Source organism: Ambystoma mexicanum, chromosome 8, assembly GCF_040938575.1.
Source record: "Ambystoma mexicanum isolate Mex_15411 chromosome 8, UKY_AmexF1_1, whole genome shotgun sequence".
Classification (NCBI taxonomy): Eukaryota; Metazoa; Chordata; class Amphibia; order Caudata; family Ambystomatidae; genus Ambystoma; species Ambystoma mexicanum.
This window is the reverse complement of record NC_090929.1, coordinates 593,918,142-593,938,930: the sequence shown is the minus strand read 5'-3', so window position 1 is coordinate 593,938,930 and position 20,789 is coordinate 593,918,142.

Below are 20,789 nucleotides of genomic sequence, written 5' to 3'. Positions count from 1 at the left end.
GTAATGCAGTGGGCAAGAGGATGACACAAGCCCTGCAAAGAAGCAAGGAGGAGTGCCACGACAAACATCAACCAGCGTCCATCTTTTAGGGACATTTTCGAGGCAGTCGAGCCATCGAATCGCGACCAGCTGCACCACTGACTGTTGTCACGCTGCAGTCACTAAAGCTGTCCGAAACACCTTGACCAGCGTTCCAGATTTGCCAACCAGCACAGAGATAATGAATATTGAACCTCAACCATCGTGTAGGCCAGACTGTAGCCATCTGCCCAGCCTCGCTTGGCGAACTGCCTGCTGTCTGATACCCACAGCTATCTCCCACCTTGAACTCTGTTGCAGGAGCTTCAAAGTGTCCTGGAACCGTCTTGACACTGTCAAGCATCAAGATCATCTCAAGCACCATGGACATTGTGCTTCTGTGCCTCTGGCATTTCTCCAACGGCGAAAAACAAAAGGGGGTCCTGTGAGTCCCTGTGACGGACATTTGTACCACTTATGAGAGACTTACCCAGAGTCTTTAGATCACTATCTTTAACAGAGGAGAAATATCTAAAACATATCAGTCTTTGTCCTGCCCTAGGGCAGTCCAGCACCGAAATGCAAAGCAATTCTCTTGTGAACAAGAGTACCAACAGCAACCCCAGACACGTGTTTTGGTCTGGTTTGGCCTCATCAGTAGGGTGGAGCTGTGTCTCTTTAAGAATAGTGAGTAAGGGGTCCAGGTCTGGATTCCCCTAGTAACTTAGGGTGAGACCCAAAGTTACTTAAATATGCAAAGAACAAGGGGGGTCCTGGGAGTCCATCTGCCAGACATTTATTCCGGTTACGAGAGACTTACCCAGATTATTTAGATCACTATCTTTCACTGAGGAGAAATATCTAAAACATATCAGTCTTTGTCCTTCCTAGGGGCAGTCCAGCACCGAAATGCTAAGCAATTCTCCTCTGAAGAGTACCAACCGCAACCCCAGACATGTGTTTCGTCTGGTTGGACCTCATCAGTAGCGTGGAGTTGTGCCTCTCTAAGAATAGTGATCAAGTGTTCCACATCTGGATTCCTCTAGTATCTCAGGGTGAGACCCAAAGTTACTTAAATATGCAAAAAACAAGGGGGTCCCAGGTGTCCCTCTGCCGAAGGTGCCTAGTGACATTTGCGACCCCATTTATGACCCCTTGCTCCCTTGGTACTGAAACCAAATAACCCTGAAATATTAAGACTGATTGCTTTACCGACTACCTTCCGGTCAGTATCCAGAGTGCATCCCTTTCCTTCGTGAAACTGTCTGTCCTCTGCGTTCCTTTACAGGGTGGGTTGCATTTTGTAATGTGCTAGAACTGTCTATTGTAATAATATTAAAGTAGATATTTGTATACATCCTTCATTGGACAGTCCCTTTTATTATTGGGTAAAAATGTTATTTTCTCTGTGTTGCAACTAACCAACGATCCATGATCTTGTGGAGATAAGCCTGCTGTTCCATCCATGTTACCAAAATTGGACAAGGAGGTTTATAATTGACTTGTGTTTCAAATCTGTTTGGATCCCTTCTGTTGTACTAGAAGTGTGGGGCTGATGGATGGTTTAAAAAATCAACACTGGACCCTGACGATCTTAGCAACTACCGTCCCATTGTCCGCCCTCCCTTCCTTGGTAAGATCCTTGATAAATCATTAGCCATGCAACTCCTCCAACACATTGAAGCCAATAATCTTCTTCAGTCCTACCAATCTTTTTTCAGATCCAGATGCAGCACAGAAATGGTTACTATCAAGTTGATCGATAATGCCCTTAAAATCCTGTATGATGGCGACCCTTGCCTTCTAGTTCTACTTGACCTCTCAGCAGCATTTGACACAGTAGACCGCCAGACACTCACCAACAATCTACATCTACACATAGGGCCCATTAGATCGTCCTCGGCTGGTTCAAATCCTACCTTCGTGAATCATCAACAGTTTGTATAAAAATTGATTCTTCCAGATCACCAACTCTACCCATCACCTGAAGAGTATCCATCCTGACCCTGTGGTCTTCAGTGTTTACATGGAAACACTTGGAACCTGCCTTGCTCCACAGAACATCCACATTCACCAATACTCAGATGAAACGCAGATCTACATCAAGATATCCTTCATCGGAGACCTCCATAGGCTCAAGACCTGCCTCCCAATGATCCAATCCTGTATGTCCTGTGCTTACCTGAAATTCAACCCCACAGACCTGACTATCTGCTATGAACCATAAGTTCTTCACACCCAAGCCGGTCACCTGTGCCAAGTCTCTTGGGTTCAACATCGACAAGCACCACACGTTCAAACAGCACATAGCAAGAAAAACACAAACGGCCTGGTAACAGCTTTCTCACCTGTATAAAATCAAGCACTTCATCCCAGAAAGCAACTTCTGATCGGCTGCCCAAGCCTCGGTCCTCTTCCACCTGGATAGTGGCAATTCCTTTTTGGAAGGCCTTTCCGGCGACTACCGTGGCAGACCTGAGATGTGTCCTGCATGCTGATTCATGAATCATCAAAGGATTCTACAAATTCAACCACATCACTCTGACCCTCATCAAACTGCACTGGCACCTGCTGCATGCCCGTATCATCTTCAATTCCTGCTGCATCACCTACAAGGTTGTCATCCTGAAGTTCCCAATCTACCTCACTAAGAAACTCAGCATCTTCGGAAGCCTGCGATCCACCAGAAGTAAGGAAATGTGCAGACTTGAACTCCAGCGGTGAGGAAAGGAAAGAGCCAGAAGACAGGCCTTCTCTGCCTATGATCAAAGACTCTGGAACCTCCTCCCCATCAGCCTCAGACTTGCCCCATCACTTTTACAGTTAAGGAAAGAGCTCAAGACCTTCCTTTTCGAGGAATGGCTCCAACTTAACATCTCAGTCCACGCACCCTGCACTCCCCACCCTACCCTAGACTCTGTGATCTGATCCATGCTGTCTACCCGCCTAGTTGCTTGTAGATCTATTGCTGCCAATTGCCCACCCTCACCGTCCCCTGCCCCTGTTCCAGCTCCATTTTTCTCTGATTCCTTCACTGTTTTCTTCCCCCAATGATGGTAAAGCGCTCCGTTGCTTCCCGAAGCAAGGTCTGCACTAAATAAATACCCTGATAATAATAATGCAATTAATAATAATAACTCTGGTATAAAATCAGCTTTAAACACTAAGTAACCTGGGAATTTTGATAAATTCACAGTGTATGATATTGAAGACACCTCTCTAATTGTTTCATCTGTCATTTGAATATCTGTATTCAATAAATGACTAATCCATAGTTTATCCACTAAAATGCCAATGGGCCCCATTCATGGAATTATTTGTGTGGAAAATTGGGGATTTACACACCAAACTGCTTGCAAAACCCTGTAGGTCGGTTCATGGAATCGACTGCGCTACACTTTTTTGTAACTTGCGTGGACTATGTGCAGGCTCAGCATGTCTGTGCGAGTGGTTGAGTGCCTTGTGCGAGACACTACGCAGTGTGTGGGCCAGGACAGCACAGAGGTGGAGTAGGGGGACGGAACTCGGAAAATTAGGAATAACAAGGGCTAAAGTTGGCATTACGTGGGTTTGCATGTCGGATTTAGGGGTGCGTGTACGTAGCCGGGGATCCGATCAGACTTAGGGGTTGCGCAAACGCAGTGTAGTGTGGTGGCTGGATGGTTTATGCGTGTTCGCATGCAGATTTTTTGAGTCTTACCCAAGTTATGCTACATCGTACGCATGTCGTCAAGGTGGCAGGAACAGTTACAGGATGCCGCCCGCTCTCCATCAAGGCTCGGTGCATTATATTGTTGAAACCTAGTGTTGCCTGCTTCAGATATTTTATGATTTTATTTCTGACATATTTCTTATTATTGTAATTGGTTATTTATAACGCGCTTAATACCCTAAGGTTTCTAAGCGTGGACCCAGGGATCAAACCTGTGTTGCTCCACGTCGTCTTGCTTCTGAGGCAAGCGCGTTTCCGCTGAGCTATCCTCCTGAGGCCATTGCAAATTTGGTTTCTTTAACATCCTTGCTTTAGACATTTTATGAGTGTTATCTTGGTTACAACTTATGGAACATGTTTCTGTGCAAAAACACTTTAAGAGGAAGTTATTGACATAATTTGTGTACATTCCGATATTCTTCCTTTAAATCCAATTAACCTGGATTGGTAACCCAAACTCAAAAATCATTTTAGGTCTTCGTTGAATCCTCACTTCTCCCACATTTGGTGGTCATTCTAAGGCCAACAAAATCAGCATTATAAGAATACACTCAAATATTTTAGCGATACACACTTCTTTTGTCCAGACTTTCAACATGGCTCTAAAGTTGAACACTGCTACCTTAATTGTTCAATGATTACAAAATAGAAATTAACAGATTTGGTAGCTTTGCTTGCTCTAAAAAATATCTCAGAAGTCATGCACAATTCAGACGACAGGAGCTACATCTTTCTCATATACCAATATACAAATCCAGTATACTCAGAATATGAAGAATACCCTTTTTCAGGCTGTTCACCAAAATGTTAAGCCATGGTTTTTTCAATGGGGGAATCAGTTTACTTATATTTGTAAAAATGTAAATCCGTGTTATATTTATATTGTCAATCCAAGACAAAGAACCTTGTTTTTTCATTTTCTGCACCTGTCCCTCTGGATAATACTCAAACAGGTTGACTTTGGACTGAATTTATCCAGCATTTTCTTCTCTAAAGTTAGATCATTAAAATCAGCATTTTCTTCTTATCATATTTCTCCACCACGACCAGTGTGATAACTTTCCAATTTAGCAATGGCACTGCTATATCTGATTGTAAAAGCCTTTTATACTGATGTGTTTTACACTTTACCTCCTAACTCTACACTTCTCTTCTAAGAAAAACCTCAGTTTTGACACATTTCATGTGCATGGCATGTGCCTTTGCCAAATTATCAGCCAATGTTTTCAAACGAAGGTTATTGTGAAGGGGGTGCTTTGTCAGCTATTGGGACACGCTGATCAATGCAGCATCCTCTGACAATATCAATATTGGTATTGGCTTTGTAATTGTGTGCAAACAGTCACTCTCAATGTGGTGGTCAACGTCCTTGTCTATTGATAATGGGGCACTCTGTTGGCGTATGCTTCTTCTGTATCTCTCACAGCTTTTGACACAATGGCCCATGATGCCTTCCTTTCCACTTTGCTCTTCATGTATGGTGTGAGGGTTGAAGTTCTGGAGTAGTTTCCATCCTTCATCTGTGGGTCTACGTGTGATTCTCCATGGCCTTCCTTATCTTGGTGTTCTGCAGTGTACCATAGGGGCCCATTCTGTCCCCATGGTACCCAATATTTACAAGGAGCATCCCAGGTATTTCTAGATGTGTCATTAAAGATTGACAATAATCTTCTGGGGGGCGTGGCCAAGTAGCCATGTAAGAGGATGTGTGTCTCCCGTTGATCCTGCAAAATCCTAGGAGTTACATGGACTAATACTGCAATGCGAGTGCTGGAAATAGAACCATGGCTACACGAATGTAGTGTGAGCATGGTGACCTGAAAATCGTGAGGACCCATGAAACGATAGAGGAGAAATCCGTATTTGCGAGGAGCGCATCTGTTGTGGTGAAAAAAGGAAAATGGCGCTGGCACCGAAACAAAGGAATCATCTCCAGCTGAACCTGAAACGAAACAAACAAAGCAGTGCCCTCACAAGTGCAGACCGTTGTGCCTGCTAACAACACTTGTGAAGCGCGACAGAGGGAGCATCTGCATGCTCAAACTGTTTGGAGAGCTGTAGCATGTTGGTGCTGCCCAGGGCAGGGGCATTATGGTCAGATGGAGTGCAGCAGGTGCTCAGAGCCTATCTAGGTTGCAGGAGCGAGCCGCGGCACTCAGGCACTGCAGACGTGTGCACCGAGCGCCCAGATAACATTTGCAGGTCTGATCGCCGGAGAGAGAACCAAAGGACAGTGGGGTAAACGCACTTGCCCCTTCACACACACCGTACTGGGGGCCAAAAACACGCCACAATAAGGAAAGCAGCACCCTGCTGACCGTGAGATTCGCGGAATAAAGAGCCTGCAGGCTAGAGGAAATGGTACCCCAATGCGAGTGGCAGACATGGAATGGGGAAGGAAATAACCTAGGCGGCCCTGGAACGAAATTGACGCAGCAGAGTCCGGAGCATGCGGAAGGTAATTCCCTATAGCTATGCTGCATGTAGCATGCCGGTCGAGGCACCCGCTGGCTCGGATAACCTGGAGGGATAAGGCGAGTCACTCGCCGCCTCAGAGCTGGAGCCCCGTGGACAGACGGAGCGCAGAACTCGCTTAGAGCTCTTCCGGGGTGCAGGAGTGAACAGTGGTGCATGGGCACTGCGGATGTGTACACTGAGCGCCCGGGTAAATGTGGCAGGACTAACTGCTGGGGCGTGATACCAATGAACAGGTGCAACACGCTTGCTCTCTTCACGCCCCCCCATGCACATAGTATTGGGGGAGAACAATAAGCCGCAACAGGGGGGCTGCACCCTACTGGCCTGGAGGTGTATGGAAGGTACAGTCTGCATACTGGAGGCAACAGCATATGACTGGACGGTGCGCACCGGACGGGCGCTGAACCTAACAGAAAGACAGTGAGAGATTGCCGGGACCACAGGCGGCAGGAGACACGACCAGGCTGAACTTTGCGGCCCTGCACGACACATGGAGGTGCGGGCCCGGATGTGATATAGCCTGCACACGGCAGTAGTGCGGAGTGGTGCACTGGCAGAAAGCCTGCAAGAAACATATATACCAATCTGACCCGGCCAGCTGGAAAGCCTGATAAATGCAGGAAGCTGCACAGGGGTGTACTCAGCAGCAGAAGCGGTGACCTGGTGTTTTGGATCGAAGATATAGATACTATACTAACAAGTGTGGCACTTCCTCTGGCTAGTGGACAGCATAGGGCACCAAGCGGCAGGCGGGAAGAGGAGCCTGCAGGATGCTCACTAAAGAACGAGAGGGGAGCGCAAGGCAAAAGGAGCCAGCCGGGCACGATCTGCCACCCATTGACACAGGTGAAACGGGGAGGCTGATCCGTCATGGCGGCCTGAATAGGACATCATTGGAACCCATGCGGGCACACCCAAAGGCATGGTGCGAGCGAAGAGGGAGGGAGCTGAAATCACAGCACGGCCCACGACAGAGAGCCCGAGAAGCACGTTAGCCCCAAGATACAATAGAACGGGACCATCAAGACAGTCACTGCAGAAAAAGAAAAAGGAGCAGAACCACAGTGACGCTGAAATGACATCCATGCTGCTGAGAACAAAAGGGAAGCAACAGACAATGGAAGAATATACAAAAACACCTCAATCACCCAAAGGGGCCAGGAACAAAGACAGAACCCCGCAGATGGAAGCAACCTCGCAGCGGGATGACCAACAAATACTGGTTGCGATTGCAGACCTGAAAATTGCCAGGGAAACCAAATTAGAAGCAGCCATTAGCGAAATCAGAGCCACATTGGATCTTAAAATAGGGGCCGTCCAAGAGGAAGTCAACTAACTGCGGCAAGATGTAAAGAAAATAGCAGAACGCACTGGCGAACTGGAGAAGGAGTGACAACTAACACAGTGGCCTGTTTTTCACATGATTCGGAGATCCACACATTGCGCCGACAAGTGGGCAATTTGGAAACAGGGCAGAGGAAGCAGAAGGACGACCCTGAAGGAACAATATTCGCATAGTGGGGTTACCCAAAGGAGAAGAAGGCCCCAACCCCACGGAATATGTTGAAACCATGTTCCTGCAAGAAATAGAGGGTGGGGCACTCACCCAGGGATTTGCGGTCGAGAGGGCGCATAGAGCACTGACAAGGAAACCACCACCGGGAGCACCCCCAAGACCGATAATAGCCAAAATCCTAAACTACCGGGACAGGGAGAAGATCCTGGAGTTCTTTCGCAAAGGAGGTATAATACACAGGGCATCTGCCCCCATAACGGCATACCCGGATTACACGCTCATGGTACAGAGGAAGATAATGAACTACAGCACGGCGAAGAAGAGACTCCGAGTGATCGGCCTCAAGTACATGCTGATGTACCCAGCGAGGTTGAAAGTATACCACAAGAACAGAGCGCTATTTTTTGACACCCCAGAGGATGCGATTGAATGGCTAGATATGCAGAACTGCCCCTCAGGACCAGACATGCAGAAGGAAGATGGCACGGAGAAATGACATGGCGGCTTGAGAGGTGGAGGTGCTGTATGATAATAACACTGGGACTCGAATATAATGCAATGTGCACAGACTGGAATAGCTAGGTCTGTATAGTCACAACTGAAATGTAGCTAAAAGCGGGAGATACGGGAGTCACACTCTCACACCTGATAAGGAAGGTTAGAAAGGCCACGGATAGAGTGGTGGCCTCCCACAGCCCCCGTAGCACCGGTAACCTGGGTTGGGATGGGAAGTGGGATCACCTGAGATCCAGGGATGGAGCTGGGCAACAGTTGGGAATGGGAAGGGAGGGGGGTGTGGGGAGAGTTGGGGGAGTTGCAGTGTTGTTTGTGGGGAATAGTTTCTAGAATGGGAAACAAGCTTGCACACCTGCGCACCTGGGCCTCATGCGGGAGAGGGGAAATAAAGTAATGATATACCTACGAAGGAAAAGGATAGACATTGCCTTGATACAGGAAACCCAGTTTACCAAAGAAAAACTGGAGGTGGTTAAGCAGAAGTGGAAAGGAACAGTCATCGGTGCGCCGTATTCGGCGTATGCAAGAGGGGTGATTACGTGGATGGCGCCGCACGTCCCATTCAGACTACTACAGACCAAAATAGATGCCGATGGGAGGATGGTTGCAATACGGGGATTGGTAGAGAATAAAGAATATGTATTATAAACACATATTCCCCGAATCAGGACACAGTGACGTACTTCAGGTCCCTATATAACAAAGTGGCCTCATACTTGGGAAGGGCGGTGATATGGGTGGGGGAGACTTTAACTGCAGGCTGCGCTGAACCCAAGGCTGGACAGATCAGATATGAAATGGGATAAACCTGCTGTCACGCGCCGCGTTCCTTCCTGGCGTCTCTGGCCAAGGACCTGGGTTTACCATAGCTGAGCGCATAGCGCGGTCTAGTCTTTTCCGTTGGCTCATGCTTCCTACTTAGGCCCCGCCTTCCTTCAGCGCTTCGCGTTGCAACTCTTTCCGTCAGCTGTTCTCTTCGCTGCCGCTGTTGTGTACGCTCTCCTTCTCTCTAGTTCTGCTCTGCCTCCTCTTTTCTGGTTTTCACTCTTTGTACTCTGCTTCCCTCCCCCCTGCCGTGCCCCTTGGCGCCATGCCCAGCATTGCTTACCTCTCTCCTCTCCCGGTCGGCTTCGCATCCTGTAGCCGGTATTTCTTCTCGAGCCACTTCCCACGGAGCTCAGCTTCCATCAGGACTCCGGTGCCTGCAGCAGGGGTTTTTTCTGCCGCTTGCGGCTTTTTACCCTAGTTGTCCCTCCCGGGACTGGAGTCCCAGCGGGGTGCCTTTACCTGGCCTCCGCTGTGGCTTTGTCTCGTGAGAGACGCGGTCGACCTACAAGGAAAGGAAAAGACTACTGGACCCGGAGATCCATCAGTCCAGACTGCAGCGACCACACAGGTGAGGAGGAGGGGGAGGAAGAGACGAATATCAGAGGTGCCATCGACCCGAAGCTTGACACCTGCCCCAGCGGGTAAGGCTTTGAAGACGCTGTTATCAGAGCTCCGGCTGGAGGATGTGGGGGGGGTACAGCACCCTTTAGACAGACAGTACTCGCTTTATGCGGCCCCGCAAAAGCTATACACAAGGCTAGATGACATGTTCGCCACACAGGAAATGATGGCGGAGATAACGTGTATGGAATACAAGGCGAGGGTCCTATCGGACCACTCGCCATTGATTCTAACATGGCAATATTTACCCCTGAGAGCCAGGATCCCAACATGGAGACTAAGAGCAGAGACATTACAAGACATAGAGTTTAGAGAAGATCTGAGAGAAGATATTATGGATTATTTTGAGAACAATACGGGAAGCGCAGACTCAGCAGGAACCTTATGGGAAGCATTCGAGGTGGTGATAAGGGGGGTGGCGATAGCTAAATCCAAAGGGATGCAAGGAGGGATAATGGAAGACCTACATAGAGTGCAAATGAAACTAGAGTGAGCGATGGGCAAAGGGGGGGACACTGAGGAGGCAACTAGTATTATAAGCCAACTGCAACGGGAATGTGTGGGACACTGGGATAGATTGTGTGATCTAAGCTACAAAAAATATATGGAGAGACAACATGCAGGAGGGGACAAACCGGGGAGAATGTTGGCCTGGTTATACAAACATGAGTCCCCCAGACCGGTTATCAGAGCAGTGGTGGGAGAGAATGGGCTCACGGTAGATCCCAGAGGGAAGCAATTATTATCCCACTCCCTAAACCTAACAAACCAGGCATGGAATGTGGATCATATAGGCTTTTGTCTATGTCAGGATATCAAAATACTTACTGCAGTGTTGGCCAATAGAATGAAGCGGGTCATCGGTGCCTTAATCCATCCTGACCAGACAGGGTATGTCCCGGGGAGAAGCATATCAGATAATCTAAGAAGGCTCCACCGGGTCGTGGCGCACGCGAGAAGCTACTCAGGAGAGATGGCCCTTGTATCGCTTGACACGGTCAAAGCGCTTGACTCCGTCAAGTGGCCGTGGCTGATGGCATCCTTGCGTAACTAAGGGATGGGACCAAGATACCTTAGATCGGTAAAATTGTTGTACAGCACACCTCTAGCTAGAGTCAAAACGGGGGCCTGCATTTCAGAGAAATGGCAACTTAGCAGAGGCACGAGGCAGGGATGCCCATGGTCACCAATGTAGTACACACGTGCACTAGAACCCCTGGCAATATATTTAAGGAAACAATATGGAACAATAGGGATTCGCATACATGGGGAACCGCACCTAATCTCGCTGTATGCGGACGATATGCTGCTGTACCTGCAATATCCCGAGGAAAACCTCCAATAAATATTGGAGGTCATGGCGAGATTTGCAACATTATCGGGTATAGCCGTTAACCCCAGGAAATCATGTGTATTCCCGCTGGGGAGGTATGTAGGAGTCCCAGAGAAGCAGTTGCCAGTGCTGCAAATACCATGAGAAACTGAAACATTCAGGTATCTGGGGGTAAATGTTTATCATACGGTAGAGAAGGAGCACAGGCACAACACTGAGAGTGTGGTAACAAGTATAGTAAACAGCATGAAATCAAATTACCCTTGGCCATGATGGGAAGAGCAGCACTATTGAAAATGGTTGTACTACCCAGATTACTACATTATTTCAGGAACATACTGCACATGATACCAAAACGTTTCTTTGCCAGACTTCAGAGCATGTGTAGGGGGTTTCTCTGACACGATACTAGGAACAGAATAGCCCTGTGGAAACAGCAGAATATGTACGATAGAGGGGGCATAAAACTGCCGAATTTCGAAGCCTACTACCTAGCAAGTCAATTGAAGTACATGGTCAAAAGTTTATCCGAGGATGTTACGTCAGAGTCCAGACTGCTGAGTCAGGAGTGTGGCCCATACTTCCTTAAAGAGATGATATGGCTCCCTAAATCGGAAGCGAGAGGATGCTCGGTGATGTTGGAGCTGGGATGGATGATGTGGCGGAAGGCATGTCAGGTTATGGAAAACCCAGCCCCGTGTTCCCCACAAGTACCACGAGTGGCACTCACTGCAGGCGATGAACAACTGAGGAGGATGATTCGTGGGCGATGGGAATCAGTGGGGATTGTAACAGTGGGCGACATATGGCAAGAGGGGAAGTTAAAAGAATTTGGGGTGTAGATTGAAGAGACATGTCTACAAGTGGGACAATATATTACTTATGCCAGAATGGTACGGCAAATTACTAAGACATGGTCCGAAATAACACTAGAAGGACAACCTGATGAAGCTATAGAAATGATGTATGACATGACAGGGCATGAGATTTTGAGAATTTATGAGCTCCTGATGTCCAGAATGGGGAAAGAAGGCATCCAACTAAGGCTAGACTGGGAAGAGGAGGTTGGGGAGGCCATGAGTGACAGCCTATGGGAAAGAGCCCAAGGGTCCCACAAAAAGGTGTCCAGAAATGCGAAGCTTCAGCAGATACAGCTGTATGTAACGCATAGAGCATATTTAACCCCCCCAACACATGGCTAAATTCGAGAAAACGGAACGACAGACATGCCCCAAATGTGGAGAAGTAAATGCAGGAATGACACACATGTTCTGGGCATGCCTGGAAATTGTGAAGTTCTGGGGAGAGATAACCCTTCGACTGATGGAAAAAGGGATTAAGATTGATGTAGAATCAGTGTGGGCGTGTATGGTGGGGGGGGGTTTCCCAGGCCACGACAGCTGAGGCACATAAGCAAGCTGAAGGACCTGGCATATATTCTTGCTAAACGAAGAATAGCCATGGGCTGGAAGGCAAGCCACAGACCCAACGTTGAGGTATGGTGGAGGGACATGCAGAAATGGACTGAAGCCGAAAAGGCAGTATGGCAAGAGGCGAGTAATACAGAGGGGGAGGAGGAGGAGGGATCCCTGATGGCCTGGAGACATATGGTAGCTACATTGTACGAGCCCATCCAGAATGATCCCAGCGAGCATGACTCAGCTGAGGAGCAGATTATAGGACCAAGAAACAGAGGAGCAGGGGGAAGCGAGGTGGAGTAAGCTCGGGGTTGGGGGTGGAGGGTGTAAAGACTGGTAGGGGGTGTCTGTACTTCTGCTCTCTATATGGTAGAGGAGAGGCACAGAAGACCCCAGCCAAGATTCTCTATAAGGTAGCAATGGACGAGCAATCAAGGCCTAGCTTCTCAGGGGGTGATGCGGGCTGGTTCTTAAGTACAGTGTAGTCCCCGAACCCCCACAAAGGAATGTCCACACACTGTATTACTGAAAACACAGTCTTTATATATTTTAATATTCAAAGGTATGTACACGATCACAATAACGCACTTTGTACTCGGAAGTCAAAATGATAAATATATACAATTCTAAAGTGGTACCACTAATTTTATCGAATCTCATTAAAGTGCATCAACTGTACGGTTAAAATGTCACACAGATTAATAACGAGGAAACCAGCAATAGAGATAGGCAGGAACGTAAGATGGTTGAAACAATAGGCAGAATGCTGACCCCTACCGCTAGGCACAGTTCTGTGTGGAGATCCCCCCACCTGGGCAACCTGTAAATAACAGATATATAGTACAAGCCCAGTCCATATGCTCAATAGTCTCACTTCTTCCTATTAAGGTTTTACCCCCCAATGTACCTGGTGGAGTAGAGTTCTCCGACGATGCGCCGACCGATCCTTCTTGAGTGCCTCCCTTTCAGGCGGGAGCCACGGATCGTCGAGAGGTGTCGGGGAACTTGGCGTTCGGTGTCGGGGAATCGACGGCCCTTCTTGAGTGCCCTCCCTTTAGGGCAGGAGTCACGGGTCGTCGAACGTCCGACGGTGAACAGGGTGAACTACGGCAGGGAAGTGGCAGCTTCATTCCTATCGGTGCTCGTCGACGACAGAGCGTTGGCGTCCTGCAAGGAAGAGGCGTGCGGGGCACCTCAGTGACAAAGGTTCTGGACAGCAAAGAGATGATGAAGAACTGTGGCCCAGCAAGGGTGTCGAGTCGTAGGTGTCTCTGTGGTCCTTAGGTGGTGGGAAACCCACCGGTGGATGCTCCTCGGCGCGTCCACGGTCGGGCCTTCACCAGCGGGAGAAAAGCAGATGACGATCCAGGCGAGAGTGTCTGATGCTCAATTGAAGTTCTTAGACAAACGGGAGCACGGTGGCTCCGGTCGGCGACGGCGGTCGTCGACAGTGGCGGACAACAGTCCGAGTGCTTCTCCTTGGAGTTCTGCAGCAGTCCCCGTATCGGGTCGCAGCCTGTCGAAGGTCTGTCTACCAGGGAGCGTTGGCAAAGATCAGCTGTACACGATGGTCCCTCGTAGCTCGGGAGGAGGGTGCCTTAGCAGGTCCTCTCTGGGTCAGTCCTTGGAGGCACAGCAGCTTTCAGATTGTGAAGGAGAGCAACAGCAATTCATTTCGTCCAGCAGGGCTTCAAGGTCACGCGTCAGTTACTCCAGTTACTCGTCGTAGTGGACTTCAGCTTCTGAACACGATTCCTAGCAGTAAGAGGTCCCCAGATATACTGTTCATCTCCCATTCATCCCGCTGGGTCACACTCAAGCATCCAATCACGACTACAGGCATTCATGCAGGCAGGCAGCCAATCAGGCACACGAGGTATTCAGGACATTCACCTCTCTCCAGACACTCACAACAAGTTATGTGTATTGGGACAAGTACCGAGCCATTCAACACTCCAAGCTGCATTCATACCGGTTTTGGGCAGGGTTGTCTCAGTCATTGGGCCTCATTACGACCCTGGCGGTAAGGGGTTAGCGCCATCGTTAGCTGCGCCGACCCCTTACCGCCAATCACGAGTTCCCTTTCCGCCATGGCGGTTTTTACACCTGCTTTTAGCGGGTGTAAAAAACCATGGCGGTAAGGGAACTTGGTGTTAATTACGCCACCGTAATTTACGGTGGCGTAATTAACGCCTTCCCCACTCCCATTATGCCCTATGGGGCAAAAATGGGAATGGGGAAGGGTAAATGGGGATTGGGGATTTACCGCCCCGCCAAGGTCGGAATGGGGCGGTAAATCCCCTTACCGCCATGGCGTTAACGTAGTTAGCACCATGGCGGTAAAGTCACGGCCCTGGCGGTAACTTTCCGCCAGGGTCGTAATGAGGCCCATTGTGTCAACCACCAGATACTAGACACCCACAACACAGAATGCATATTCGTCACACACTCTATTCACCCAGGTCCCGCCCACAGGAGGTACCCACAACATACATCACCGGGAAGGCTCCAGCTAGTCTGGCCGGGCCTTCACAACAACACCATATATGGCATTTCCACCCAACAGCCAGTCAGGGGGAAGGGACAGAGTCAGGTCTTCCCAGGACTTTGGGAAAACAAGGTAATGGGTAATAGAAAGCAAGAGGCCACTGGGGCCATCTTGTTTTCCATCAGGAATCAATGGATCCCAATGGCAGGGCCGGGGTATCCCAAAATGGAGGATACTGCGCGCACCTGTCAAATTCAGCATGGAGCTGCCACCAGCCCATACCCTGCTCTGCGGGCCACCCACAGGTGCCCAAAAACATACACTAGGGGCACAGGGTTGTACCCCACCCATGGGTGCCATAAGGGTATCCCATGGGTCTGTTCACCAAACCAAAAGAGAGCTGCACCGCCAGGAGTCCCACATGAACTCCTGCGTGGAAAACACAACAGAACACACGATAAAAAGCAGTAAAGGACAAAGATACGGAGGCTCTGTCCCTCCGATGCATTTCCAGCATCACAGACGGTTAGCAGTATACAGCAGAATGTAAGTGGCAAGTTTCAGATGTTGTAAATCGATAATGTTTAACGCTGGTTTGTTTGAAGTTTGTAATTTGTTGTGAAAATCAATAAAAATTGTTTAAATAAAAAAGACAATAATCTTCTGGGGAGTGATCACACGTTAGTTGGGGCTTGAATGGTTGCTGCGTGAAACTAACACAATACATCAAAAACTAAATTCCTGATCTGTTCCTGGATGGGGGTTTCATGGACCAGTTCAATCCTCACTTTTCATCTTAGACACTCATGGCATCGTCCCACTAATTGTTGCTTCGGCATGCTTATTAAGGTTCTTGTTCAAACCAGATTATCCGTTTGAGCGTCTATTGAAAAATAAACCACACTAATACAGTACAAACTACGTTTCCCTTTTTCGCACCATAAAACCCTTTCTTCCAACAATTTGATTTTGGACCACATTGGTACTGCTCTATATTAATCGTGTCAATGCATTATTGTTCAAGTTGCAGTTATGTGCCCTCTTACGACAGTATTCTGTGGACCACTCAATTTGTGGAGCTTAAATGTTAGAGGTTATGTCTCCTATTCTCAGTGACCTATATTGTAGTAAATGGAAGCATGGCAGTTTCATTTTGATGCTGTTTGATGAAATGAGCTCCCCTATTTAGCTGAAAACCTGTGTTTTCGGATGGCTCCCATCCCTTGCATGCCCTTACATTAAACTTGTTAATAAATCTTTCACCTCAGAACAAGCCTTCTCAGTATTCAACTCCCACTACTGGAACAATTTGCCTTTCTGCCTGCTTCTTGTTCCTTCCATATTGATGCTTCGGAAGTAGCTACTCTATTGTTAAGGTTTAATATATATAATTTCTGTTATCTTTCTGAATTTGTAGTTATATTTATGATGCCTTCAACCAGAGTTTACAATGTTTCATGGATTGTGGTTTATTAAACAGCACTCATATTGCCACTTGCAGCAAGAGTCACTTTTTATGAAATACTTTTAATAACATACATACATATTTAAAAGGATCCCTCTAAACATACACCATCAATGTCTCCTAAAACTCACAAAGTACCGCGCAGGCCCTGTGCCCTAAGCCATGAGCAGACCCTAGGTTCTTTCCAAGGGGCTCTCTCGGGCAAAATCAGTAACACTGTCCTACTGGCTGTGACCAAAATATTTACAGTGGGGAAATTGACCCCATATGTCACAAATACCACACTGTGACACATAAGTACACAGAAGGTCTTTTCAAGCACAAACCTACAACTGTTGGCTTAGTTAACGAAAAGATGCTACACACCCGTATTCAATATTAAAACCAAGCATGGGTCAATGAGTTTATAAAACACAAGCTCATTGGCCCTTGCTCTGGGACTTATCTTCCCGAGAAGGCTCCGAGCTCCGTGGCATCCGGAGTTCTTCCCGTGACTGGACACCATGGAAAGGGAGAAAGGACTACATCTAGTCTCTTCTCCCTTTCTATGGCGGCAATTTATTTATTTGCTTTTTTCACATTGATTTTAATGGCCGCCATGGAAAAGGAGAAAGGGGCTTCGCATAGTCCCCACTCCCCGATCCCCGGTGGCCATTTTCTTTGCTTTTTTTCTGGAGTCAAGCAACGGTCACAGCAGTGTTTCTTGACTCAAGAAAAATTGCAATTAGTACCCTGGTACGATGTGCCAGGGTACTAATGGCAATATGACCCACATGGTGGACCATTAACGGTCAAGGAAAGCCTCTGGGGCTCCGTTAAAGCCCTTGATTTTCTCCGGCTTCTAACTATTGCGTCGGGGGCAATACACGACCACTAATAGCTCCCCTCCTTGGGTCATACTGCCTAAATATGTTCCTTGCTGCCAACACCCGGCCATATTCTGACACTTCTGCAACACAGGAGCTGTCATCATAGACATCATCTATGACCTCTTACATTCGCACAGTGAAATGTTGCTATCTTTCCAGGATCTTCTGTACTCTATCTTACATCATCACCAGGAACTCCTGCATGATGGCAGTTCTAGACTATTCATTCTTCTCCACGTACAATTTTGTCCTATTATGTGACCTTCCGGCGCCTTTAAGGGGTATTGTTCCCATAGTCCTCCTAACAACTACATGAAGCCAGCGAGAGAGGTTTTTTCAATCCTCCAACACTCTTGCCTAGTAAAATCAATCAACTTCCTGAGCATACTAAGAAGCTTCTTGTATAAAATGCATGCAGGGAACTTCGACCGATAGCACTTAAGTGCTGTTGGGTCTCCTACGTGCACTTTTCTACTTTTGCAAAACAGAGTCCATAAGGCAAGAGTAAAAACAGGCAACATCCGCTTTACTCATTACTTTCACTCTCCATCTTGTAAAAGGTGTAAATGCCGCTGGCAAAGAACACTTTGCAGATACCAAGCACATTTATCAAAGAACTAGTGTACAGGCTCGTGTACACGAGCCAAAGTGCAGGCTTTCACTGACAAAGCAGGACCACTATATATCCTAAGCCTACAGTTGCCTCAAGCGCTGACAACGGGCCATGCTATGCAAATTGACATTGGCGGTCATTCTGAGTTGGGCGGTAAGGGTGACCGGTGCCGGTAAACCCTTACCGCCCAATTCCGAGGTCCCTTAGCGGGAACCGTAAAGAACGTTTGGTCTGACCACACGTCCTTTACGGGTCCCGCTAAGGGACCAGGGCGCTAATTACGGGCCTGCTATCCGTGGGCCCGTAATTAGCACCTTCCCCAGTCCCATTGAGCCATATGGGGGCTCAAATGGGAATGGGGAATGGTTGGTTGAATGGGGACTTACCGGGTCCGCACAGGTCAGAATGTCCAGGTAAGTCCCCATACAACCAGACCGGTGGCGGACCCGGTTTTGGAGACAGCCATGGCGCAAAAAGCGCCATGGCTGCCCTCAAAGTCGGAATGAGGCCCATTGTCTCCATATATCCTAAGGCAACAGCTCCCTCTAGCCGTGACAACAGGCGAAGCTACTGCGTCGGACCAACATACAGGACAAACATGCATCTGGCCTTTTGTTATATTGTTAGATATTCCCTCCATTTATATAGTTGTGTTGCCTAAGCTTTTTAAGCAACACATTCTCGGCAGTTTTTGAACCATAGGACAATAAAATTGCTGGCCTATCTATTTATAAAGCTTTCACCACTACTAGTCATAACACACACAGTAACCAAAATATCTACCCACATCTGCACTAATGGCCTCATCAGGTGTATGGAGGTAATGGTAAAAACAGGTGTTGGTTGAAATACTCTGTATTTTTTAAAATACGACCTAGTTAAAAATTGGGATTACATGAGATAACTATAGCCTGGGGGCGCATAGACAGTAGTGCATTTGGTATACACTATATTTAAAACCTGAATAGAAAATCTGAACAGTGACACGCTTTTAGGAACTTTCAAAATCATTGCTGTCAACTTTTTTGAATTAATTGTTTAACTTGATAAAACAGTCTGTATGACGTTATGTTCCGTGTTTTCAAACATGTATTGCTCTTTTTCGAATGCAGTGCCCGATAAAGAAAAAAACATAACAGACACAGAAAACATGGTAAGAACACAAATCTTAACTTTCAATATATGCTTACTTATGTTTACTAGTATGGTTGCACGTTTCATTAGGAAACTCGCCCCATGTAGTGGTGACTCAGAAATGTCCTTGCAGGGAGCCTCTAAGGCAACGTGTCTCTGCCAAAAGGAGGAGTTCAATAGTCATTTCACAGCTTTTTCAAAGTTAAATATGTATTTTTATGGGGGGCTCAAAAAACTAAAGACAAATCCCACTCGTGGGCACCTGCAGATCCAAAACGTTATGAATGGACTTCGCCTTATGAAGAAATTGCATAGAAACAATGTTAGTACAAATATTATCAACACACTGGGCCTCATTACATGGAATGCGGTAAGGGTTTACCGTTACCGGTAAGGGTACCGGTAATGGTAAACCCTTACCGCCTTACTACGAGGTCCCTTTGCGGGACCCGACCTCAATGGCTGGTTTTACCAGCCGTTAAGGAACGGGCCCGCAAAGGGACCTTGGAGGCAATTACGGTACCGCAATTTGCGATACCGTAATTGCCACCTTCCCCATTCCCATTGAGCCCTGTAGGGGCTCAGATGGGAATGGGGAAGTGCCATGGTGAATGGGGAATTACCGCCCCCACACACCTGAGAATGTGGCGGTAATTCCGCCATTCACCATGGCGGACTCGGTATGGTACCGGCGGCAACCATGGCGCTAATATCACCATGGTTACCGCCTACCGTGTAACGAGGCCCACTGTCTTATTGATATTACTGGCCGCACTGATCAATCTTTTTTAATGGTTGCTGCATCTGGCATAGTTTCTGTGGTTATTGGAGCATCTCCGGTTTTGTGCTAGCTGGGATTTATTTCCCAGCCTTTTAAAATGCAAAAACCAGATGGCGATCCCTGCTTCCCCCCGCCCCCTTGCACTGACAGCTCCCCTTTATATACCATACCCAAATGTACCACATTTATTTATTGGTCATTTTTTAGGTGCTTATACTATTAGCAAAACTCTTTCAAAGCACTCACAGGGTGACAGGATGGGGACAGGGGGTAGACAATGAATTACAACAGAGATAAATAATTGAATAGTGCAAACAAAAAGTGAGACTAACAGAGAGGGGAGACAAACCTACTATGCCCTGTGAGTGTTCAGAACGTGCAAGTGCAGGGGGGAGGGAGGGTACGCTATAGGTTCTGTGGTGATTATGGAGAAGTGCTCGGGGTGAAGTGCTAAGAAGAGAAGAACATAGGTGCAGCCTTCTGTGGGGAGGGTGAGACAGGTAAGTGCAGTAAATAGACAGTGGCTGGGATGAGAGGTGTGAGAGGGTCAGGGCCCCGGAGATACATAAGGGCCCTGCACATCAGTCATGCTACTGTATGATTAGCAGGGAAGAGAGGAGGAGAAGAAAGGGGTAAAGAGAAAGGTCTTGAGGCTTTTCTGGAACTTAAAGAGGTCCTGCTCAAGACACAGAGGAAGAAGGAGGCCGTTCCAAAGGTGGGAGACCGCTGAGGAAAGTGATCGACCAGCAGCTCTCTGTTTAGCAAACCACTTCACACGCAGGGACTTGGTGCCAGAGGAACACAGGAGACTAGAAGGGGAGTATTTACTCAGGAAGCGTTGTAGATAGAGTGATCCCCGTTCCCAGATAGCCTTGTGGATGATACAGAGGCATTTGGATTTAATCTGTGCTGAGACCAGAAGCCAGTGAAGAAATTGTAGGGCAGGAGAGATGCAGTCCGTGGGCTTGAGGCCAAGGATAAGTCTTGCTGCCCTCTTCT